This window comes from Canis lupus, chromosome 1 (genome assembly GCF_011100685.1).
Source record: "Canis lupus familiaris isolate Mischka breed German Shepherd chromosome 1, alternate assembly UU_Cfam_GSD_1.0, whole genome shotgun sequence".
NCBI classification, from domain to species: Eukaryota; Metazoa; Chordata; class Mammalia; order Carnivora; family Canidae; genus Canis; species Canis lupus.
Window position 1 is genome coordinate 89,571,888 of NC_049222.1, and position 24,103 is coordinate 89,595,990.

General features: G+C 41.6%; 1 protein-coding gene and 1 pseudogene across 1 annotated transcript in view; one reads left to right on the plus strand and one right to left on the minus strand.

The window, feature by feature from the left end:
- PGM5 (phosphoglucomutase 5) overlaps positions 1–24,103 on the minus strand; it is a 190,679-nt gene that overhangs the window by 80,562 nt on the left and 86,014 nt on the right. The gene's annotated exons all lie outside the window — the stretch shown is intronic.
- LOC119869941 lies at positions 18,710–18,822 on the plus strand (annotated as a pseudogene).

Here is a 24,103-nt window from a genome sequence, read left to right on the forward strand (position 1 = left end):
ACATGGGGCTCAATCCCAGGACCCTGGGATCATGACCTGAGCCAAAGACAGATGCTTAACTGACTGAGCTGCCCAGGAGCCCTGTTTAGACCTATCTCAAATGCCCTGCCACCATGAAGCCTGTGGCAAAGGCTGCTAGGTGACCAACAAATCCATCTCTTCTCCTGGACACACGGTGGACTACACTTCCCACCCTCCCTCCCAGTCAGCTATGGCCACATGGTGGAGTTCCAGCCAGTGGAACTTGAGTGGAAATGACATATACCCTTTTTAGATCTGGCTATGAAAACTTCCCATCCCCCATGTTCTTTCTTCTTCTGCCAGCTTCAAGTGGACAAGCCCAGCAAACCTGGAAGCTATACACTGAAGACAGCAGACTCACAATGTGGAAGAATCTAGGTCTCTAAATTGCCAGTTGGAGCAGAATCAACCATCAATCAGGAACACCTATTTTTAACTTTTGATGACTGAGAATATTGTATTGTAGTAGCAGCTCTATTTTCTTAATCAATATGACCCTTCCTCATTATTACAATCAAACCAAAGTAACCCTTCCTGCTATTATGTTTCCTTTCACTTAGCATAGGTCTTTATGTTCATGTTGTCATTGATGTTGTCACATCCTTAACACTTTTCTTCTACACACAGATGCACACTACCATCACTACCAATGTATTAGACGTTCTTTGATGCAGAAACTAAATCTTACATACTTTTATAGCTCTTCAGTGTTTAAAATAATATAACAGCTTATCAGATCTGCCCTTAATAAATTCTGTATGATTTCAGTTGACTAATTCCTATTATTTAATGGCTGTTATTGGATAGCAGGGAATAAAGTATCTCTATTTTATGGTCTTTTTATCTTGTAGTTTCCTAAAAATAAAAATATAAAAAAATGTCATTTCTGCATGTTTCATTTATTTTAAAAGATTATTTATTTATTTATTTTTCAGAGAGAGTGTGAGAAGGGGAAGGGGCAGAGAGAGAGGGAGAGAGAATTCCAAGCAGACTCTGTGCTGAGTGCAGAGCCCCACGTGAGGCTCAATCTCATAACCCTGAGATCATGACCTGAACCAAAATCAAGAGTCAGAGACTCACCAACTGAGCCACTCTAGGTGCCCCATTGCATGTTTTATTTAAAGTAATCATTTTAAGAAAGAGAATTTCACAAGATATTAATTAGTAGGGTTATCAAGATGAGACAAAGGCATTTCTTAGAAATAAAGATCTCATATAATTAAGGCAGTGACTGACTGAAAACCAAAGGTTTGAGGATCAGGAGAATATCTTTTTCTATTTCATCTGGTCATCACCCTACCCACATATGATCAAACAAGATAACAGATACAAAAGCATCCTAACAGTGCCCTACAAGCTCACCAAATTAAGTGGTGCTGACATATCCATCTTTGTGTCTCCAACACAGTGCATGGCCAGAGTAGTTATTCAAATATCTATTAACTCAATTATACAGTATTACATCATTATGTGTGATATACTCTACTGGAATATCAATGATTAATGACTCCCTTTTAGCACGTGAGAGAACAGCCAAATAAACAATGATTGATTATATCAAGCATATGAAGCATATTCAGCTGCTCTTAGAATTCTACTTCAAGAAAGCTACAGTAGACTTAAAGAGAACAAGATCCAGATTCCTCTTCCTTCGATTTCCCTTCAAATGTTCACTTTCTTGAGAGCCTAGTAGGGCTCATGATCCTATTTTCTACACTCTGAATTCTCAGCTCCCTTTTTAAAAGCCCCCAACAGCATGGAGTAGAAGATATTTGCCTTCCATATATCCAACAAAAGGCTTACATGCAGTTTACATTTTATTTTATTATTTTTATTTTTTAAATATTTTATTTATTTATCCACAAGAGACACAGAGAGAGGCAGAGACATAGACAGAGGGAGGAGAAGCAGGCTTCATGCAGGGAGCCCGATGTGGGACTTGATCCCTTGACTCCAGGATCAGGCGATGTTCAGTCACTCTGCCACCTAGGCATCCCTGCAGTTTACATTTTAAAACTCTAAACCAAAATGAGATACCACCTCACACCAGTGAGAATGGGGGAAAATTAACAAGGCAGGAAACCACAATTGTTGGAGAGGATGCGGAGAAAAGGGAACCCTCTTACACTGTTGGTGGGAATGTGAACTGGTGCAGCCACTCTGGAAAACTGTGTGGAGGTTCCTCAAAGAGTTAAAAATAGAACTGCCTTACAACCCAGCAGTTGCACTGCTGGGGATTTACCCCAAAGATACAGATGCAATGAAACGCCGGGACACCTGCACCCCAATGTTTCTAGCAGCAATGTCCACAATAGCCAAACTGTGGAAGGAGCCTCGGTGTCCATCGAAAGATGAATGGATAAAGAAGCTGTGGTCTATGTATACAATGGAATATTACTCAGCCATTAGAAACGACAAATACCCACCATTTGCTTCAACATGGATGGAACTGGAGGGTATTATGCTGAGTGAAATAAGTCAATCGGAGAAGGACAAACATTATATGGTCTCATTCATTTAGGGAATATAAAAATTAGTGAAAGGGAATAAAGGGGAAAGGAGAAAAAAATAAGTGGGAAATATCAGAAAGGGAGACAGAACATGAAAGACTCCTAACTCTGGGAAACGAACTAGGGGTGGTGGAAGGGGAGGTGGGCAGGGGTGGGGGGGTGACTGGGTGGCGGGCACTGAGGTGGGCACTTGATGGGATGAGCACTGGGTGTTATTCTACATGTTGACAAATTGAACACCAATAAAAAATAAATTTATTTAAAAAAAACTCATACAAAAAAAAACCTCATACATCAGTTAAAAAGGCAGATAACCTTTTTAAAAGTCTTGAGCAAAAATTTTGAACAAGCACTTTATAAAAAAGGATATCCGGGATCCCTGGGTGGCGCAGCGGTTTGGCGCCTGCCTTTGGCCCAGGGCGCGATCCTGGAGACCCGGGATCGAATCCCACGTCGGGCTCCCGGTGCATGGAGCCTGCTTCTCCCTCTGCCTGTGTCTCTGCCTCTCTCTCTCTTTCTGTGTGTGTGTGTGTGACTATCATAAATAAATAAAAAATTAAAAAAAAAAAGAATGTAAAAAAAAAAAAAAAAAAAAAAAAAGGATATCCAATTGACCAATTAGCATATGAAAGGATGTTCAGGATCAGTAGAGATATTTAACTGCAAATTAAAAACACAATGAGATAATACTACACACCCATAAGATTAGCTGAAAAGAGTGGTATTGCCAAGTGCTGGTGAAGATAGGGAATTCATGTATTGCTAAAGGAATGCAAATCAGTACTGACAATGGTATATTTATTTATGTGACATATTTCCACAAAACAGAAGCATAGAAAAGAGAAAATGAACAAACTATCACTACACAGAAAAATATGAATGCATCACATAAATATAACATTGAGTTAAAAAAGTCAGCATAGATGAATATATACTGTATGATTCAATTTTACATGTAGTTCAAAATAGACAAAACTAACCATTGACATTGGTCTAGGCAATTTTTTTAATATAACACTAAAAGTACAGGCAACAAAACCCAAAATAAACAAGTGGGACTACATAAACCAAAGAGTTACTGCACAGCAAAGGAAACTACCAACAAAATGAAAAGACAACCTCAGAACAGGAGAAAATATTCACACACCCTATATCCAATGAAGGATTAATATTCAAAATACATAAGGAACTCTTACAACTCAACAACCAGAAAACAAACAATCCAATAAAAAAAAATATGTGAAGGATCTAAATAGACATTTTTCTGAAGAACACATACAAATGGCCAACAGATATACTGAAAGATACTCAATATTACTAATTATCTGGGAAATGCAAATGAAAACCACAATGAGATATCACCTCACATCTGTTAGAATGGCTATTATTAAAAAAGACAATAGACACTGGGGGTTATTCTGTATGTTAGTAAATTGAACACCAATAAAAAATAAATTAAAAAATAAAAGACAATAGATAAGAGCTGGCAAGGAGGTAGAGAGAAGGGAATCCTTGTGCACTGTTGATGGGAATGTAAATTGGTACAGCCCCCATGGAAAATAGTATGAAAGTTCCTCAAAAAATTAAAAAATAGTTAACTACCATATGATCTATCAATCTGACTTCTGGGTATATACCCAAAAGCAATGAAAATAGGATCTCAAAAAGATATCTGCATGTCCATGTTCATTACACGATTGTTTACAACAGTCAAAATATGGAAACAACCTACATGTCTGTCAATGGATAAACGGATAAAGAAGATGCAGTATATATGAATATGTATATATACAATGAATATTATTCGGCCACAAATAAAAGGAAATCCTGCCATTTGTGACAACATACATGAACCTAGAGGGCATTCTGCTAAGTGAAATAAGCCAGGCAGAAAACAAAAACTCCCTTATACATGGAGTCTAAAAAAAAAGCAGACTGATAGAGAATAGATTAGTGGTTGCCAGGGCCTAGGGGATGGGGATAATGGGAAGACATTGGCCAAAGGGCACAAATTTTCAGTCAAGATGAGTAAGTTCTGAGGATCTAAGGTACAGCACGGTGATTATAGTTAGGAATACATACGGTATACTGGAAATCTGCTGACAGTAGCATTCTCATAAAAAAAAAAAAAGCAATTATGTGCTGTGGTGAATGAGTTAATTAACTATGGTAATGTTTGTGATCATCATCGGTGACAGAAGTCAGGATAGCAGTTGTCTCTGGGGAGGGAGGGAGGAAGTAGTACTTGACACAGAAAACAGGCTTCAGGAGGGCTGCTCGGCTACTTGATCTAGATATGAGTTACGTGGGAATGTTCCCTTTGTGAAAAGTCCTTGGGTGACTTAAAAGCTGTCCTTTTCTTTATATACATTTATACTTCAACAAACATTTATTTAAAAGAAAAAGCCCGCTGTAGTAGTTATGACTAAATACATGTTTGAGTCAGCCATGTTTACACAATCCCAAGAAATAAACTACTGAAGATGGAGTTTAATAGCATTCTGGATACCTTGGGTAACGTCTAGCAGACATTTAACAAAACTACCCTAGAATTAGCCCTTTAGTATTTTCACATCGATGAGTTCACTCCCAGATCCCTTCTTTGATGTCTGGCACTGCTGGCTGGAGCTGCTCTGAGGTAAAAAGCTTATGTGAAGTTTGCATTTTAAAAGCATTTCTATTTCATGATTGGACAAACAATCCAATCATGAAATGGGCAAAAGACATGAACAGAAATCTCACAGAGAAAGACATAGACATGGCCAACATGCACATGAGAAAATGCTCCACATCATTTGCCTTCAGGGAAATACACATCAAAACCACAATGAGATATCACCTCACACCAGTGAGAATGGGGAAAATTAACAAGGCAGGAAACAACAAATGCTGGAGAGGATGTGGAGAAAGGGGAACCCTCTTGCACTGTTGGTGGGAATGTGAACTGGTGCAGCCACTCTGGAAAACTGTGTGGAGGTTCCTCAAAGAGTTAAAAATAGATCTGCCCTATGACCCAGCAATTGCACTGCTGAGGATTTACCCCAAAGATACAGATGCAATGAAATGCCGAGACACCTGCACCCCAATGTTTCTAGCAGCAATGTCCACAATAGCCAAACTGTGGAAGGAGCCTCGGTGTCCATCGAAAGATGAATGGATAAAGAAGATGTGGTTTATGTATACGATGGAATATTACTCAGCCATTAGAAACGACAAATACCCACCATTTGCTTCAACATGGATGGAACTGGAGGGTATTATGCTGAGTGAAATAAGTCAATCGGAGAAGGACAAACATTATATGGTCTCATTCATTTAGGGAATATAAGAATTAGTGAAAGGGAATAAAGGGGAGAGGAGGAAAAAAATGAGTGGGAAATATCAGAAAGGGAGACAGAACATGAAAGACTCCTAACTCTGGGAAACGAACAAGAGGTGGTGGAAAGGGAGGTGGGCGGGGGGTGGGGGTGACTGGGTGATGGGCACTGAGGGGGGCACTTGATGGGATGAGCAATGGGTGTTATGCTATATGTTGGCAAATTGAACTCCAATTAAAAAAATATGTTTAAAAAAAAGGCATTTCTAAGGCAGCCTACTCAACTCACAAATACGAATTAGTCAGAATTCAGCTAGGCCTGGTTTTCTAATAACCATCTTAAAGTCTACACTTTTTTTTTGTTGTCTGTTTAGTAAATCTTGATTGATTGTTCTTAAGCTACTATGCCAAGCCCTAGGGACAGAGTGATAAGTCAAACACGCGTGGCCCCTGCCTTATGTGGCTTATGGTCAAAGACTAACCAATGTATATAAAGTTGTTATTGGAATGTTCTATGAAGGAAAGGCTCTCACCAAGTGAAATGGAAGGAGAACTTTCCATAGTTAGGAATTCCTAAGAAGTGACATTTGACCTGAGATCTAGAGAATGAGGACTAGCAGTCTAGGTGTCTTAGATGGGAATTCCTTAGAGGCGGCTCTGAGACACAGATTCCTCTACTAGAGATTTAACAAGGAGAGATGGGTAAGGGCTAGGAGGGTAGCATGGAGAAGGGGAGGAAGCCAAGCCATGGTGTGATCTCAGGCTCCACTGTGCAGACAGTAGTTGCAGCCAGACCCTTCCCTGGGACTTTGGATTATAATCCTTGCCTCAGAGTTGTCCTGATCTATGACAAGTTTGCTGGTCTTTCAAATTCTCACTTAGAGCTATTGGTTAAAAGCCCCTGTGGGAGAAGAGCTGAAACTCATGGGCATTAAAGTCTACTCTTAAACTCATCTTTTGGATGGAGCAACTCACACTTTCAGGTAAAATAAATATTAAGTGGGAGGCTGTCATAGTAAGAGGACCATAAAAAGGTTTCCGACTATATATAAACTTGAGCAAAATGCTGCTTGTCCCTGAGCCCTGCAATTTCTCAGCCTGGTCTAAACCCCAAAACTCACTTATTAAATAACACCTTTCTTGCTTATCCTATGAGGGAGGTTGTAAAGATCAAATAAGATGGTCAATGATGAAAAGAAGGGGCTCTAACAACCAAAAAATGCCCTACAGAGCTACCACATGATCACTGTTCTTCATATGGGATCTTTCATTTAATTCAAAGGGAAATGGACGTTTCATTTAAAGAATATTTATAGGGAAAAAAACCCAAAAGATATCTACATGTCTCATGTTCCCTTTAAACTTCTAGATTTTGGCCAACTATAAAACAAACAAAGGTGGAACCCAAACCCAAGGGCCTTTGCTGCTTTATCTAGAAGCTTCTGCACTTTGATTTTAGGTTAAATGTTACAGTGGAAGAATAGACTCTTAATTAGATTTTAAATTTTGTTAAGAAACATAAGGCAGGCATATTTCTGAGGATCTTGACATCGTTTAAAAGAAAAAATTTTGGCTTTGAGAAATTGACCAAAGATCCAAGAGAAAAATATGTAAAACTGAAAAAATCACAGGTTCACTCTCCTAAGCTAGGAAATTATCTGGAACCCTATGTCTGGGAATTAACAAGTGTCTGTTTACAATCTTGATGCTTGAGCACTTTGATGTAAACTGCTTCTGGTTCTAATTATTTTCAAAGAAGAAAAATTGTTGAAAGGCAAGGGCTGGTGAATTTTAAGCCCCAAGAGTTCCAGCTAAGCTGAGGGATAAAGAGACAATTGTCAGCAGTCCTTCAGATTCCCATGAGATTGTTCCCCGAACACCAAAAAGTGAATTATCTCGTCTTTTTGTTTTGCTTTGAATTTTTGGTTATGTAGACACCTTCCTGAAGCATTTTAAAATGTCTATATAATACACTTGGAAGATTTAGAATCAATCCACTCACTCCTATAGATAAACAGTAATAAGAAATGATGTGACAGCTCAAACGCAGGAGATAACATATCTCAGTAAACAAAACTTGTTCTCTTTCTCAAAGCCTTTTCTTTCTTTTCTCTTCTGGATTCAACTAGTATCTTTTCCTGGAGGATATTATACAAATCTTATCGATCCCATGTCATAAAACAGGAGAGAAGAGATATCTGGATTTTGGACATTAAATAAATACACAGTGACTGTAAATGGATAGTCATTCCAAAGGGAGACCAAAACCTAGAGTAAACTAGTATTTGTACAATGCTGCATCACCATTCTGTGGATAATGCCATGAGCACAGGTAAACACTGAAATAGGAAGGCATTATCAGTTTTCTCAAAGCAAACAACCTATTCCTTGCTCTGGTATTTCATGCTGGATTCACTTTCAGCAACACCACTGGGACCTCAGTGCTTGTCCCCAGTGTCCTATGAGCCTATTTTGACCCTAAGATGGTTAATTTAAACCTTTTCAGTCTAACTTTGACAGAAGAGTTTTGGCAATCTATCCCCATAGGTAATATCCCCATTCTTCATAAGAATGAGCAGAATATTCCATGTGTTGGGGCTAAATACAAGGAAAAGATTAATAAACTTAATTGCATTAAAATCCATAAAAATTTCTATTAGTCAAGGACACCAAAAAAAGGAGGCAAGCCTTAGACTGAGATAAGATATTCGCAATACATAACACTGAAAGATCAGTAGCCAACCTAAATAAAGAAGTCGTGTAAACCAATATGAAAAACTCAACTGACCTAAGCCATTCACAGAAAAGGAAGATTAATTGGCCAGTATGAAAATATACAGTAGGTACGCCTGGGTGGCTCCACGGTTGAGCATCTGCCTTTGGCTTAGGGTGTGATCCCGGGGTCCTAAGATCGAGTCTCGCATCAGGTTCCCTGCAGAGGATCCTGCTTCTCCCTCTGCCTATGTCTCTGCCTCTCTCTTTCTGTGTTTCTAACGAATGAATAAATAAAACCTTTTAAAAGAAAGAAAATACACAGCAGGGAAATGAAAATTTTAAAACAGCCAGACATAAAATCAAGCTCATTGTGTAAAAAAAGAAAAAGATCTTATAATACCAAGTGTTGGTGGGAATGTTACAGGAAAATGGAAACCTACACATTGATGGCAGAATTATAAATTAGTACACTCACTTTATAGGGGAATTGAGATATCCTAGTGGGAGTTAATCATACTCCAAGACCCAGCAAGCCCATCTCTTGGTATCTATTTTAGAGAAACTGGTATAAGTACGCACAAGGAGACATGGTTCAAGGATGTCTATCACAGCACTGTTGGTGAGAGAGAAAAAGAGCAAAACCAGAAGCTACTCAGTGGTCCATCAGTAGGGGACCTTGACAAGCTGTGGCTTGTTTATACAGCAGCAAATAAACAGCTGTGATTCAAGGGTCCCAATGCATAGGTTGCAAAAACATCACAAAGTAGGAATTAAATGTGTATTTCTGCCTTGCAATATTATCTTGGATCCCTAGTATTCCAATTACTATTTCTCCCTCACTAGTTCTAATTGAAAACCTAATGGGATAGCATTCCTACTTCTAATAATAGGTTTCAGATATTTGTAACCAGGAAGAATGAATGGAACTGAATTACTAAATGAAGAGCCCCTACATCATCAGGTTCAGAGAATCATCCAGAACCTGCCAATGCTACCAGAGCACGGCATAACTAGGAAGATCTTCCTTGACCCATAACTATGCCTCTGAAGGCAGAGAGCAAGTCCACATACACCAGCAGCAGCCTGCCATAATTAAGTGGCTTGCACATTTCCCAAGATTCTTATTCAGAGCTTTCCACTTGCGTGGATAGAACACAGAACCAAGCCAACTTCCTTTCTCCCTCCTTTTTTTTCTTCCTTTTTAATTAAGAGATGGGGCTTATATTCTGTGTAGTATAAGCATTTCCCCCTCCCTTTTCGCTTGCTAACCCATCCATCAACATCACAGAGAAGATTCTACTGGTTCTGCATGTGTTTCTTAATAGAGATTGCCATTTTCAGCTCCCTGTAGGGACTTAGTTCTTGGTTCTTTGACAGAAGGAAGACAAAGAACCTTCTGGACCACAGCACTCAAAGTTCCAAGAGGCAATGCCTGCTCTGAAACACAAAGACCTTTAGATTTGGTGGGTTTCCCTTTGGGAATGTGAGCTGCAGCTGCCCATGCTGGTTTTAAAATATAATAGACCACACAAGACATTCCTCTGGTGTGTTAGCCCATGGGGAACTCTGACCTGTGGATAATGGATGACCCAGGTTGAAGTTTCCTGGGAAGCCAGAACAAGTCATGGGACAGCCCTCTCTAAATGGGCTCTGAGAAAATAAGCACTCATCAAAGGACACATAGGCAGCCACCCACCTAACGAGTACCCCGTATTGGAGACTGTGCTTATCCTTCCAGCATTTCCATCCTTTCCTCAGGACTGAGTTTAATTTTGCCAATAAGTATAAGGCAAGTCCATGCCATGTTCATTCTGCTCTAACACTAATTTGTCCTTAAAAATGTTTTTGGCTTAATGAGAAATGGTCATGAGGAAAGAAATGACTGAAAAAGTTCCTTTTGTGGGAAATAAGTTTCATGGCATGGGGTAAAACTGAGTAGACATGAAAGGTAGGCAAACACGTGCTGCCTATGTGATCAAGTCCAAACACCTTCCCAGGGATGAGAGGTGGGCTCTGAGTTGTGACTGCCTGGGTCCCCACCCAGCTCCATCCTTCTTGGTCCTGTGACCATGGCCAACTTACCATAATTCCACAAGCCCAGCTCTTTCACCTATGAAATGGAGTAACAGTAAAACTCCTTACTTAGAGAGGCCTGAATGGGGTGATGTTTGGGAAGCCCCAAACATCCAAAGGAGTGCATGGACATCAGCAACAGCTTCTAGCCTTGTAAGCTCTACAGCTGCTGCTTCTCCCTCCCCCCTCATCTTCCTGCCATACCAAACTAGTATTCTGCTAGTGCCTCCCAAAAATACCTTGCAGCTTTGGATCCTTGCATACATCCCTCACTTGGGTGCAGATACTCTTTGTATCAGTCAGAGTCCCAACAGGAACAGATGACCCACTCACGTGGCATACAGGAACTATTTACACAGGTGTGGGAAGTGGAGAGGGGGAACATAATGAACAGTACAGCACCCCCAGGGCAAGTAACACAGCATTGCCCCACCCTCAGATCCATTCCTGGAATCCAGACCCAGAGACAGAGCTGGATGGACAGGACTGCTTGACAGGAGCCATGACCTTCAGAAGAGGCACGTTGCCAGCACACAGACTCCTTGTGCACTCTCTTACTCTCTCTCTCTCTCTCTCTCTGTCAAACAAATAATAAATTTTTAAGAAGGTTCGGGATAAGATTAAGTCATAGTGGATGAATTTCCAAAGGGAATTGCATATGGAGGGTTGGCTGAAAAGACTGATTATCTTACTTCTAATCAAATGTCTGTTAGTTTAGCAAGTCCAAAGCTCTAAGTGTACTGTGAACAGGTAGGAGATTATAGTAAAAGTGGCCAGTCTTTCCTTTTGTGGGATTTCTCAGAACTAAAGCCTTATTTTACTGTGACACTTCAAAGAGGGAGTAGGATACCCATTTCTCATGTTTACAAGGAGCACCTCATGGGGCTGATGTCTCATTTAGCATCTGTTGGAAAACACTAGTTGAGATGAACCAAGAAATATATTCCTTACATGACGGTCACAGGGCTGTCTTTCAAAAGCATATACTCCCACTGAACACTTTTGAAGAGCAAAGGAGAAGGAACATGTCAAACGGCCTTGAGTCATGTCAAGGATCCGCAGCAAGATGCCTTTCCCAAAGAAGCCTGAGAGATGAGAAGTTGGAGAGGCATCCAGGGAAGCAGAGACACTGGTTCTCTAGGTCTTGGATTACAAAAAGCTTGGAGCTGGGCAGAGAGAGGTAGCCCAGGGGCATGGCTAGTGCATGTGGTTGACAGCAGGGATCATGGGGATCTCAGGGAGTCCTGGGCTCATCCCCTGAGCAGTCAGTCCCAGGGAGCCAGTGGGGGAAGAGGAAGGAGGAAGGAAAAGCAGCTGTTAGCATTCAGGGTGTCCCATGCAGTGCCGGCTGTAGCTGAGATGAACTCTCCCCTCAGAGAGTTGTCTCTAGGGGGCAGAGACCAAAATAGGTTGGCGAGAACACACAGTTCCTGAAATTAATTGGAAAAGCAGAGACTACCCCAGGGAAACAAGGAGGCCAGTCAACTTCTCCCGAAGGGGGGCCTTGTCCCCGCCACTTCTCTGAGTTCAAGTCGCGGGCATATTTACTGTTGATGTGTGTGGATCCGTTCTGTATGAAGGCCCCTGCTGGGCCTACCTGGGGGCTTCGAAACTTCATCACAGAGGAAGGGCAGGGTCAAGAGAAGACAGGATGGCTTCTGGGCACTGAAACCACTGCAGGGGCACAATCTTGTGGGAGAGGAACAGTTCTCTTCGGGTCAAGATCCCACAACCTACGGCAAAGGGATGACAAAGATGAATGGAGCAGTAGGAGCACCACTCTCTGTGTCAGCCCAGAGCCATAGCCCAGGAAGTGCCCTTGTGCTAAAAACACACCCCCTTAAAAATACAATCATTTCCAGCTGTCAAAAGTGTTGTAGTACACTGCTTTTCTTAGAAAAGAGCACTTTAGGGATCCCTGGGTGGCGCAGCGGTTTGGCGCCTGCCTTTGGCCCAGGGCGTGATCCTGGAGACCCGGGATCGAATCCCACGTCGGGCTCCCGGTGCGTGGAGCCTGCTTCTCCCTCTGCCTGTGTCTCTGCCTCTCTCTCTCTCTCTCTCTCTCTCTCTGTGCAAATATCATAAATAATAAAATTAAAAAAAAGAGCACTTTAATGCCATCTGCTGAAACACTGTCATAACATATATTCAAAAGGAGGTATCCTCAATATGAACACTGCTGCCTCGGACTGTGGAGTCCTTACACAGTGCACATCTTGTGCAACTGTATGCAGCAGCTGTCCATCAACCTCACCTGAATTTAGGCAGAGTAGAAGCAACTGTTATTAAGTCCCTTAAACCACGTTCCTGGTGTAGCAGGAGGGCGAGGAGTACATCATACCCTGATCAATGGTCATATGACTGGGAGTAGACCTAAAAGCCTTTCACAGTCTTGGCATAGTTGAAGACACAGCTTTGAATGGCACATTTTATTTGTCTCCAACCATATGGCCTGCCCAATAGCATTTGATGTGAGGAACTCTGGGAATGTATATGTGTGTATGAGGCCTCACTCCATATAATACCAAACATATTAACATACACCCACATCTCATATAAAAATCTTTTTGCTCCGAAAGAATCTTGAAAGGATTTTTCTAATTCTGTTTTTGAAATGATGAGGCAACAAGTCACTCATTTAATTAGCTATTGACAATCCTTTCTCATTGATCATGCACATTCAGGAATCCTTTCAAAAGGAGAAGATACACTCTACAAATGATTCTTCAAGCATTAGGATGATTTCTTGGATACTGAGTTTGATGACAAAGTGACAATATGTCGCATTTTCTACACGTTACACTAGGCAGTTAATCATGTTGATGCAGCAGTTTTCTTGATTTTGGAGCTAATAATTGCTTTCAGGTCTGTAACTTTAGGCTCACAAAGGCTGAAGGCCTGAGGACTGGGACTGGGACTGAGAATGCTGGGACTGAGAATGCTGAAGAGGGATGACATGACCCTGGGGTACGTGGGCATGTGTGTGTATGTGAGCGTGTATAGGCATGTATACTGTGTGTATGTGTGCAAGTGTGTATGAGTGTGTGTATGCATACATGTGCGTATGTGTGTATGCATGTGTGTGTGTGTGTATGTGTGTGTGTTAGGAGTAAGGGATCTGGAAAACTGTGTGGAGGTTCCTCAAAGAGTTAAAAATAGATCTGCCCTATGACCCAGCAGTTGCACTGCTGGGGATTTACCCCAAAGATACAGATGCAGTGAAACACCGGGACACCTGCACCCCGATGTTTCTAGCAGCAATGTCCACAATAGCCAAACTGTGGAAGGAGCCTCGGTGTCCATCAAAAGATGAATGGATAAAGAAGATGTGGTTTATGTATACAATGGAATATTACTCAGCCATTAGAAACGACAAATACCCACCATCTGCTTTGACGTGGATGGAACTGGAGGGTATTATGCTGAGTGAAATAAGTCAATCAGACTTATTACAATTATATGGTCTCATTCATTTGGGGAATATAAAAAGTAGTGAAAGGGAATAAAGGGGAAAAGATAAAAAATGAGTGGGAAATATCAGAGAGGGAGACAGAACATGAGAGACTTCTAACTCTGGGAAATGAACTAGGGGTGGTGGAAGGGGAGGTGGGTGGGGGGTTGGGTGACTGGGTGATGGGCACTGAGGGGGGCACTTGATGAGATGAGCACTGGGTGTTATTCTATATGTTGGAAAATTGAACACCAATAAAAAATAAATGTATAAAAAAAAGAATAAAAAAATAGGAGTAAGGGAGGGCACTGTAACTTATCAGAACCATAGGTAGTTTCCTGCATAATAAGGTTTCAAGAACAATCCTTCATCTTGTCTTCCACTCAACCCCTACAACAGTCTGTAACCCCAAGGGTCCCAGCCAGTTGCCTCCTAATTGTCCTTCAAGTCTCAGCTCCTGGGAAACACCTGCATGGCCCCTGGAGGAGGAAAGTCCCCTCCTGAGGCTCCTTAAGGGCAGCATGAGCACCCACCATGGAAGTCCTCTTGTGCTCTCCCATCCTGCCAGGTAACCCCTCCCTCACAGCCCTCTCCACAAAGTGGTCTGTGTCTGTTTCCTCCATGGACAAGGGCTGTGTCTTTCTCTGAATTTCGACTCCTAGCATAAGACCACATATGATTATCAGAAACTCAGGGGAACCTGGGTGGCTCAGTGGTTGAGTATCTGCCTTTGCCTCAGGTCGTGATCCTGGGGTCCTGGGATGGAGTTCCACATCAGACTCCCCAGAGGAAACCTGCTTCTCCCTCTGCCTATGACTCTGCCTCTCTCTCTCTGTGTCTCTCATGAATAAATAAATAAAATCTTTTTTTAAAAAAGGAAACTCCGAAGTGGGGAGATTCTAATATGCAGACCCCCACCTGCTTTGAGAATCCCTGCAGGTAGCAGCAGATGTTCCTCATGGAGAGGGCTATGCCTATGAACAGGAAAACACTTTGAGAACCCATGACCTTACCAAGACAAAGAGGGAAGTCCCAACCGACACAGGTGTCTTAATGAAATCACTGGGAGGCTCCTGGGTGCCAGGTGGAAACCGTGAGTGAGACCAGGGCTCTACCTGAAGGTGTGGGGACCTGGAGGAAGGTCACATACAAACTTCCCTAAGGGTCTCCCCCAAGTCTTCTTGGCCTAGAGGATTCAGCAGCACGGCTGCTGCTGGACCTGCCAGAACAGAAGGACAGGACTCATTCTGACCTGTCGTGCAGGACTTTTGTCTTGTTCACTGGGAAATAAAGCTCAAGAAGGTGGAATTCAAAGAAGGGAGTGAGTGTAGGATAAGAAGTCACTAGAGGAGACAACCTCCGTACCTATAGGGAGAAGCCCCTTCACCCTTCGAAGCCTTTCCTTTTCCCTATTCCCCAGCTCAGCTGTCCCTCTCCCTTTGGATTTTAACCCAGAATTGACAACAATGCTCTCTTTCTGCTCCCCCTTTCTGGTGCTATAGCTCTAGGAGGGGATATTCACTCTCAAGGAAGGGAGAAGAGAAGGAACATGACTCAGGTTTGGTGAGCATCTACCTAGTGCCAGGCACGGGCTGGGTGTGTTCCCACATTGATGCATGCATGGACACGTCCCGGCCAGGCCCCCAGGTCAGCTTTACTATAATCCTCCTGGGGCTCTATTCCTGTTGCCCAGCCCAGGGAAGTACCCCTGCCCAGAGGCCCCACGACAGGGAAGGATCTGAAGGCTAGATGGGGGTGTCCTCCAGGGAAACTGAGCCATACCAGACCTGAGAGAGCACAAGGGCTGCTATGTCACTCATGGATGGCACTGAGCAGCCTTAGAACCACAGGTCATGTCCATGGACCCTCTACAGGTTTGCAATAAACCCTTTGTTTGCCTTTGCTCTAACGTGATTCATTTCCACCCCTGGCAACCAAAATGCCTGGTTTTACTTTATTTTGTTAATATTTAATTTATTTGAGAGAGAGAGAGAGCACAAGTAGGCAGAATGGCAGACAGAGGAAGAGGGAGAAGCAGACTCCCCACTGAGCAGGGAGCCTGACATAGGGCTCGATTCCAGGATCCTGAGATCATGACCTAAGCCGAAGGCAGACGCTGAACGAACTGAGCCACCCAAAATGCCTGGTTTTAAACAGCCATTATCACCAGACTACAGACTACAAAACTGAGGTACCAACAGATTAAGCAGTTCATCCAAAATGCCGTAAACTGATAAATGGCCAGTCAGGGATTCAGGCCCCGACTTGCCTGATTCCAGAACCCATTCCCTATACAATGAATTGTGCCAAGACATTCTTCGGGGCCTTCTGGATGTGTTTTGCCTATTGAAGAAAATCTGTTCATAAAGCCTACTGGATTCAGAGCAGCGGGAATCATTGAAATGCCGCAAAGAGCAAAAGTATAGCGCTCTTCTGACAGTAACAGTAATGATCGCAACAGCTAACATTTAGTAAGTGTTTACTATGTGCCAAGTACTGTGCTAAACACTTTAAGGTGGATTTGATCCCACTGATGTTGCCTGTTTTTGGATGAAGACATTGGGGCTCTGAGAGGCTATGTCACTTGTCCAAGATCTCAAAGCTAGGAAGAGAAAGCCCTGTGGTTCCAAGCCAGCTCTCTCCAGACTCGAGACCTCCCACAGTACCAAGCCAAATGCTACAGCCAGACAAGACTCATCTGAAAACTTCAGGAGGCCGTGGTCACCTCGCTGCAGCCATCGTAAGTATTTATAACCAGGAGGGGGGCTAGGCAGGTGAACACCAAGGTGCTTTAGTGGTGAAGTTCTCATTATAAGTCTGCAGGCCAAGCTGTGAGATGGGCTTTTAGGGAAAACAAAGATGCCAACAGCTCTAGGCAGCAAGCATGGTTGTCTGAGGCTTCCTCCCTCAAGCTCGGTGCCAGCAACCCCCTGTGATTTATGCTTCCCAGTGACACGCAGCTTGCAGGCACCGAGTCTGCAGTAGCAGAGAAAATGGATGGGCTGCCTGGGGATGTTTTCACTGCACGCACCATGTTCCCTTAAAAGGCCTGGAGTGTATATACAGTTCTGATATGCGGGCAAAACCACATAACGGCGGGGCCTCTCTTCCCCTTATATGGTCAAGTATTACAATGGCACCCTCCCTGCTAATTTATGAAGCACAAGAGTGGAGGAATGTCGATCAGGAGATGTGGGGATGTTTCAGCAGGGAGTAAAATCTAAAGCTCATCTCACTGGCAAAAGACTTACAAGAGCAAGTGGAATAGAATGCATACTTGCTGAGGGTTTTTTGTTTTTTGTTTTTTAACTCTGAAGAATAAACATTTTTGTTCCTCTCTCAAATATCAACACGTTTTGAAGCCAAGAGTATGCAGAGCCCTACCGCCCCCCCTCCAAGTATTGGAGAAAGAGAAAAAGAAAGCAAGAATAAAAACATGTAGAATTTATCCTTCATACATTTGCCCTCTCTCCTGGCCTAGGCTTTGTTTCCCCAGTACACACACACACACACACACACACACACACACACACACACATACACCCATACTGCATATACACAACCAGTTGAGCATCTGAGAAGAAAGGACAATTTCGTTTGAAATATAATGTAGAAATAGGACAGAGGACCAGTCAGCTATGATGAGTTCCTATCTCCTATCTATAAAAGGACTTAGCCATGTTGTTAGAAGCCACAGATCAGTTTTTCCCATCAGGCCTCTGTCCTGAGCCTGGAACCAGCAAGGACAAGAGGGTGTATCAGATTAGAATGTACAGGAAAATGCTTTGTACATTATAAATCATACGTTTACAGTTAAACACTATGGTAATGTCCTCTTAGACTGGTTGTTTTTAAGTTACATTTTTTAATTTATTTATTACACGGGTAAGTTTCTTGGATATATCCAAGTATAAGTTATATCACTACTTAAACTATGTTCACCCTTGCTATAATTCACTTCATTGGGTCAGGACTGTGAATTTATCCAAAGTGCATGCTGGTCCAAATGACCGAATTCCTCTATCCAGCCTCAGAATGCCAAGGAATGCTTGAGTGGCCACTATGGTTTTTATTTTTTTTTTATTTTTAAAGATTTATTTATTTATGATAGACAGAGAGAGAGAGAGAAGCAGAGACACAGGAGGAGGGAGAAGCAGGCTCCATGTCGGGAGCCTGACGTGGGACTCGATCCCGGGACTCCAGGATCACGCCCTGGGCCAAAGGCAGGCGCCAAACCGCCAAGCCACCCAGAGATCCCCACCACTATGGTTTTTAATGGCACATTATACAAGCTAGTAGAGAAAGATTCAGGCTCATCATGCAAGCACGTAGACCTTCACGATTTACAAAATGCACATGTGCATGGAGATCCCTGAGTGAAACGAAATACTTTAAAAAAGCAGTAAGATGAATCAGGAAGGGAAACAAACCATAGGAGACTCTTAACTCCAGAAAACACTGAGGGTTGCTAGAGGGGACAGGGGTGGGGAAATGGGGTAACTGAGTGATGGGCATTAAGGAGGGACATGATGTGATGAGCACTGGGTGTTGTATGCAACTGATGAATCACTGAACTCTACTTCTGAAACTAATAATACACTGTATGTTAATAAATTGAATTTAAGCTTTGCGCAGTGGCAGTATCGTAGCCAATGAGGTTTATCCGAGGCACGATTATTGCTAATAAATTGAATTTAAATTAAAAAAAGAAAAACACTTGGAGATCCCAGACAGAAAGTGCAGTACAAATAACACTCCAGAAAACAGTGGACCACACTTCCTTCAACATAACTCCCCAGATGAGATGTATTTAATGTGAAAGTGTAGCCCAGAGGTTCAACTTCTTGAAACCAGAAATTTAGAAACCACACCCTACTGATACCAAGTATGTGTACTCACCTGAAAAGGTTCTATTTAAGATCCTCATGTAGCTCACATAATAAAGGAAAGCTGTCAAGGTACACATGGCAGTCTCTCTACCCCACAGCTTTGTCACATGGCCACATTTGAGGCAGAAAGAGTAAGCAGAGATGAGGAGAAAATGCAAGAGTCCTGGGGTGTTGTGTCTTTGTGTGTGTGTGTGTGTGTCTTAATACATGGGCAAACAAGCACCTGGCTACCATAGCGTCCAGTGTCTCCCTAGCATCTCCACATTGCCTATGGGGCTGAAGCGGGAGCTTTTAGAAGCATGCGGATTACCCAACTTTACACATTTCTAAGTACCTGTGGCTTCCACTGAAGAAGTTCCCTTCAGAGATTGAGAACCAAACAGGTAAGCAAGTCTGTAGGCTTGACCACCTGCAGCAGAATTACCTGGCCATTTTGTTTGAAATGCAGATTCTTGGGCTCCCTTTAGCCTAACTAAATCCAAATCTGGGGATGATGCCATGGAATCTGCATTTTAACAAGGACCTCTCTACCCACCCAACCCCCATAAGATTCCTATGCACATTTGAGAACCAATGCTATAAAAACTCAAAAAATAAAATAAAATAAAATCCTGATGTCCTGAACACTACCTTATACCCAAGTAAAAAATATAATCCCAAAGTATACTTCTCCTAACGTTTGTAACAAAAGGGGATCTTAGGCTACAGTTAGTACAACTTCATTCTTTAAAAAAAGCAAGCAGAGCTCCTGGAAGAGTAACTGACTTGCCCTGGGGTCTCAATACCAGCTGATGGCAGGGCCCTCAGGGACCTCCTGTCCAGGCTCTGCCGTCACACCCAACATCTTTCTCCACCTCTCCCTGCATCACACCCATACCCACCCACACATTCTCCAGGGGTGATCTGGAAACTGCTGTTTCTACCCGTCCAATATCCAGCCCCTTTTCAAGGAAACAGAACTTTGCTTTTGCAGAACCACCCCCTTCTCCACTGCATGGTCACTCAAGGTGATAGATCCCCACTTCCCTGGCCAAAGAGCAAGCATGTGACTGAACAAAGAATGAGCACAGGCTGAATCTTACTAATGTGAAAATGGGGACAATGGATTGAGTTTCTTCCTTAATCCAGAGAGAAATTCTCTGAAAGAGATTGCCCATACATAATTCCCACCACCCAGGTTCCTATTATTTTTAAGACTAGTTCTTCCTCGGATTCTGATAATTACCCCTTATCCTTCCAGGGCATTCTTTTTCAGTAACCTAAAATTGGTTTTTTTACTTATATGCCAAGAACCCTTCTTGACCTCTGCTTCCTTAACCCCAAACCTTGCATGTGTAAGCATTTGATTCAATTTGATAGAAAGGGAAGCTGGGGTTAAGTATCTCCTTTTCGGGAGCAGAGAATTTGTTTGACTTTGCAGTTGGATGCGTGGGGATACGTTTCCAAAAACCCGGTCTCCATCAATACCCACCACTCTACTCGTTCCAAAAAGCCAAGTATTTTGCTTTTGATCCCCAAACACCTCATCCCCAAACTAAAAGGCTTAAGATACTATCTGTGCAGCTGAAAACAGAAATAGTCATGAACCCACAACAGCAAAGTAATCCAAACGACGCTTCTAAGTAGTGTACGCAATCTCAAGATCCAGTGCCAAGAAGTTATTGGGCTCACCCCCTCTGCACAAGTAGACAGATTCGCCTCCTTGTCAGTCTGGGTTTTATCTTTAATGTCCTCTCCCCTAGGCAGCACTGTGGTCCCTGACATGCAGTACATCTGTGTGCAATTTCCACATAATAGAAGCAAGGCTCAGTTATTTTAAAGCCACAAGTGCCATTAAGAGGTCTTTCTGCCAAAACACATATGGCTCTTTTGTTACAAAGCTATACAAATATTTGTGTTTTCTATTTGACTTGGCAGCCATGCAACATTTAAGACCCTTTACTTCTCTTGCTTTGAAACCATTGCCTATCTCCTGCTGCAAGTTATTTACTCCTTATTGTGATTCTTCAAAATAAGTTCTTTTTGGAGGGGTGTTCCAGAACTCTGTTCCTTAAGAGGCCTACCATTGGGTAGTTGCTGCAGAGATGTGGTATGCAGCCCAGACAGCACCTTAATGGTAAGGGTGAAATTTTAAAATGTGTTTTAATGTTCTAAAAACTTACAGTAAAATGGGACGTTTTTGGTATGTTCTGTTCTATGAATTTTAATTTATGTATAAATTCATGTAAACTAGCTTCACAATCAGGAGACAAACATTTCCATCACTCTCAAGAAACTCACACAGACACACTTAATACACGGGCAAATCAGCACCTGGCCACCGAGGCATCCACGTAGTCCCCCACTCCCAGCCCTGAGTAGCCACTGCTCTGGTTTCATCTCTAGACTTTTGTCTTTTTGAGTACCGTATAAATGGAGTCACACAGTTATATGACATTTTGAGGCAGGCACCTTTCACTCAGAATAATCCCTTGAGATTCATGCAAGTTGTGTATAGTAGGGGTTCCATTTTATTGTCAAGTAGTATTTCATTGTAGAGGTATATCACACTTTGTTTATCCATTCACCTGTTGAAGGACTTTGGGGTGTTTCCTGTTTGGTCAATATTATGAATAGAGCTGCGATAAATATCTGTGTCCAGGTTTTTGTGTGAACCTAAGGTTTCATTCTCTAGGGTAAATACATAGCAGTGGGATTATAGAATCATATGCTAATAATCTCTTTAATAAGCAACTTACAAACTGTTTTCCAGAGTGGCAGTACGTCCCATTTTGCATTCCCACCAGCAGTATATGAGATGCTGCTCCAAATGATGTACATCTTCATCAGCACTTGGTATTTGCAGTATGTTTTATTTTAGCCATTCATTCAAATTATTATGTAGTTATAGCTCATTCTGGTTTCAGTTGGCAGCTCCGAAAAGCTAATGATGTTGAATATCATTTCATGTCCTTATCTGACATCCATATATCCTCTTTGGATCCAATTTTTAATTGTATTCACAGTTCCGACTCTTCTAATACATTGAAAATATTATTGTTTCTCCTAGGAGTTACTCAGCACTTTGGTCAAAAATCAACTGGTCATATTTATTCAGTTCTATTTCTGGACTCTCTATTCTGTTTCATTCATCTATATGTCTATCCCTTTGCCAATACCTACTGCTTTCTGCTAATCAAAAAATGTGACTCCTCCTGCTTTATCTTCTTTTTCAAAATTGTTTTACTTGCTCTAGTTCCTTTGCCTTTCCATATAAATTCTAGACTTCATCTGTCTGCATCTACCAAAATCTTATGGGAATGTTTATTGGAATTGCATTACATCTGTGGATCAACCATAATCAGAAGATGACACTTTTGCTACATTGAGTCTTCCAAACCATGGACATGGTATATCCCTTCATTTTGGTGTTTTGTTTTGTTTTTTTAACAATGTTTAGTAGTTTTCAGAATATAGATCCTATGTTTAGTTAGGTTTATAGCCAAGCTTTTCACTTTCTTTGAGCAATTGTAAATAGTATTGCTTTTTCTCATTTCAGGTCTCATTTCAACTAAATATTGATAGCATACAGAAATACAATTGGTGGGGTGCTTAGGTAGCTCAGTCAGTTATATGTCTGCCTTCAGCTCAGGTCATGATCTGAGTCCTGGGATCGAGCCCTGCATAAGGCTCCCTGCTTAGCGGGGTGTCATCTTCACTCCTCAACCCCTATCCCCATTCTGTGTTCTCTCTCTCAAATAACAACAAAAAAAAAACCTTATCCTTAAAAAAATAAAAAAAGAAGTATAATTGGCTTTTGAGTGTTCACTTTGTATCTTCTGATTTTCCTTTACTAGTTTTAGGACTTTTTGGGGGATTCCTCAGGATTTTCTATGTAGACAATCATATCAACTGTGAATAAAAATTGCCTTATTTCTTCCTTTCCACTCTGTATATGCCTTTTAACTCCTTTTCATGCCTTGTCATATTGGCTGTTACTTCCAGTATAATGTTAGATAGTAGTGATGAGAGTGGACAAACTTCTTTTGTTCCTGATCATAAGGGGGAAGCATTGAGTGTTTCACCATGAAAAATAATTTTAGCTGTACGGTTTTTTTGTAAATGCCCTTTAGTAGATTGAAGAACTAGTTGAAATGATTTTGTCTCAATTCATATATGAGTGTGTGGTTTTTCTTCTTTAAATTGCTAAGATAGTGGATTGCCTTGGTTGGTTTGTGAATATTAAACCAGTCTCATATTCTTAGATAAACCCCAGATTTTTTATTTTATATATTGCTGGATTTGTTAATATTTTGTTAAGGATTTTTACACATGTTTATAAAGGATATTGATCTATATATTTCTCTTCTTATACCATATTTGTCTGCTTTTAGTGTCAGAATAATGCTGGCTTCATGAAAGAAGTTTGGAGTATTTCACCCTTTTCTGTTTTCTGGAAGAGATTGTGTAGAATTTATTTTAATATTTGGAAAATTCACCAGTGTATCTGTCTGCACTTACAAGTTTATTTTGGGGGAGGTTTTAAATTATAGATTCAATTTATTTAGTGGCCATAAAAATGTCCAAATTATCTACTTCATTTTGGATATTGACAATGTGTATTTTTTGAGAAATCAGTCATTTCATCTAAGTTGTTGAATTTATTTACGAAGAGTAATTTGTAGCACTTCCTTTTCATCCTTTAATGTCTAAAATCTCTGTAGTGATTTTTCTTCCTGATACTCATAATTTGTATATTCTCTTTTTCTCTTTGTCAATCTTGCTGTATTATCAATTTTATTCATCTTTTCATATAACTAACTTTGGGGTTATTTAATTTTTCTTATTGTTTTACTGTTTTCAATATCATTGATTTCTGCTGTGATCTTTTTACCCCTTACCTTTGTATTTATTTTGCTGTCTTTTTTCTAGTGGAAAAATGTGGAAGTATAGATTACCGATTTAAAAATTGTCTTCTTGAAATGGGTAGGAAGTATCAGAAAGGGAGACAGAACATGAAGACTCCTAACTCTGGGAAACAAACTAGGGGTGGTGGAAGGGGAGGAGGGCGGGGGGGTGGGGGTGAATGGGTGACGGGCACTGAGGGGGGCACTTGGGATGAGCACTGGGTGTTATTCTGTATGTTGGC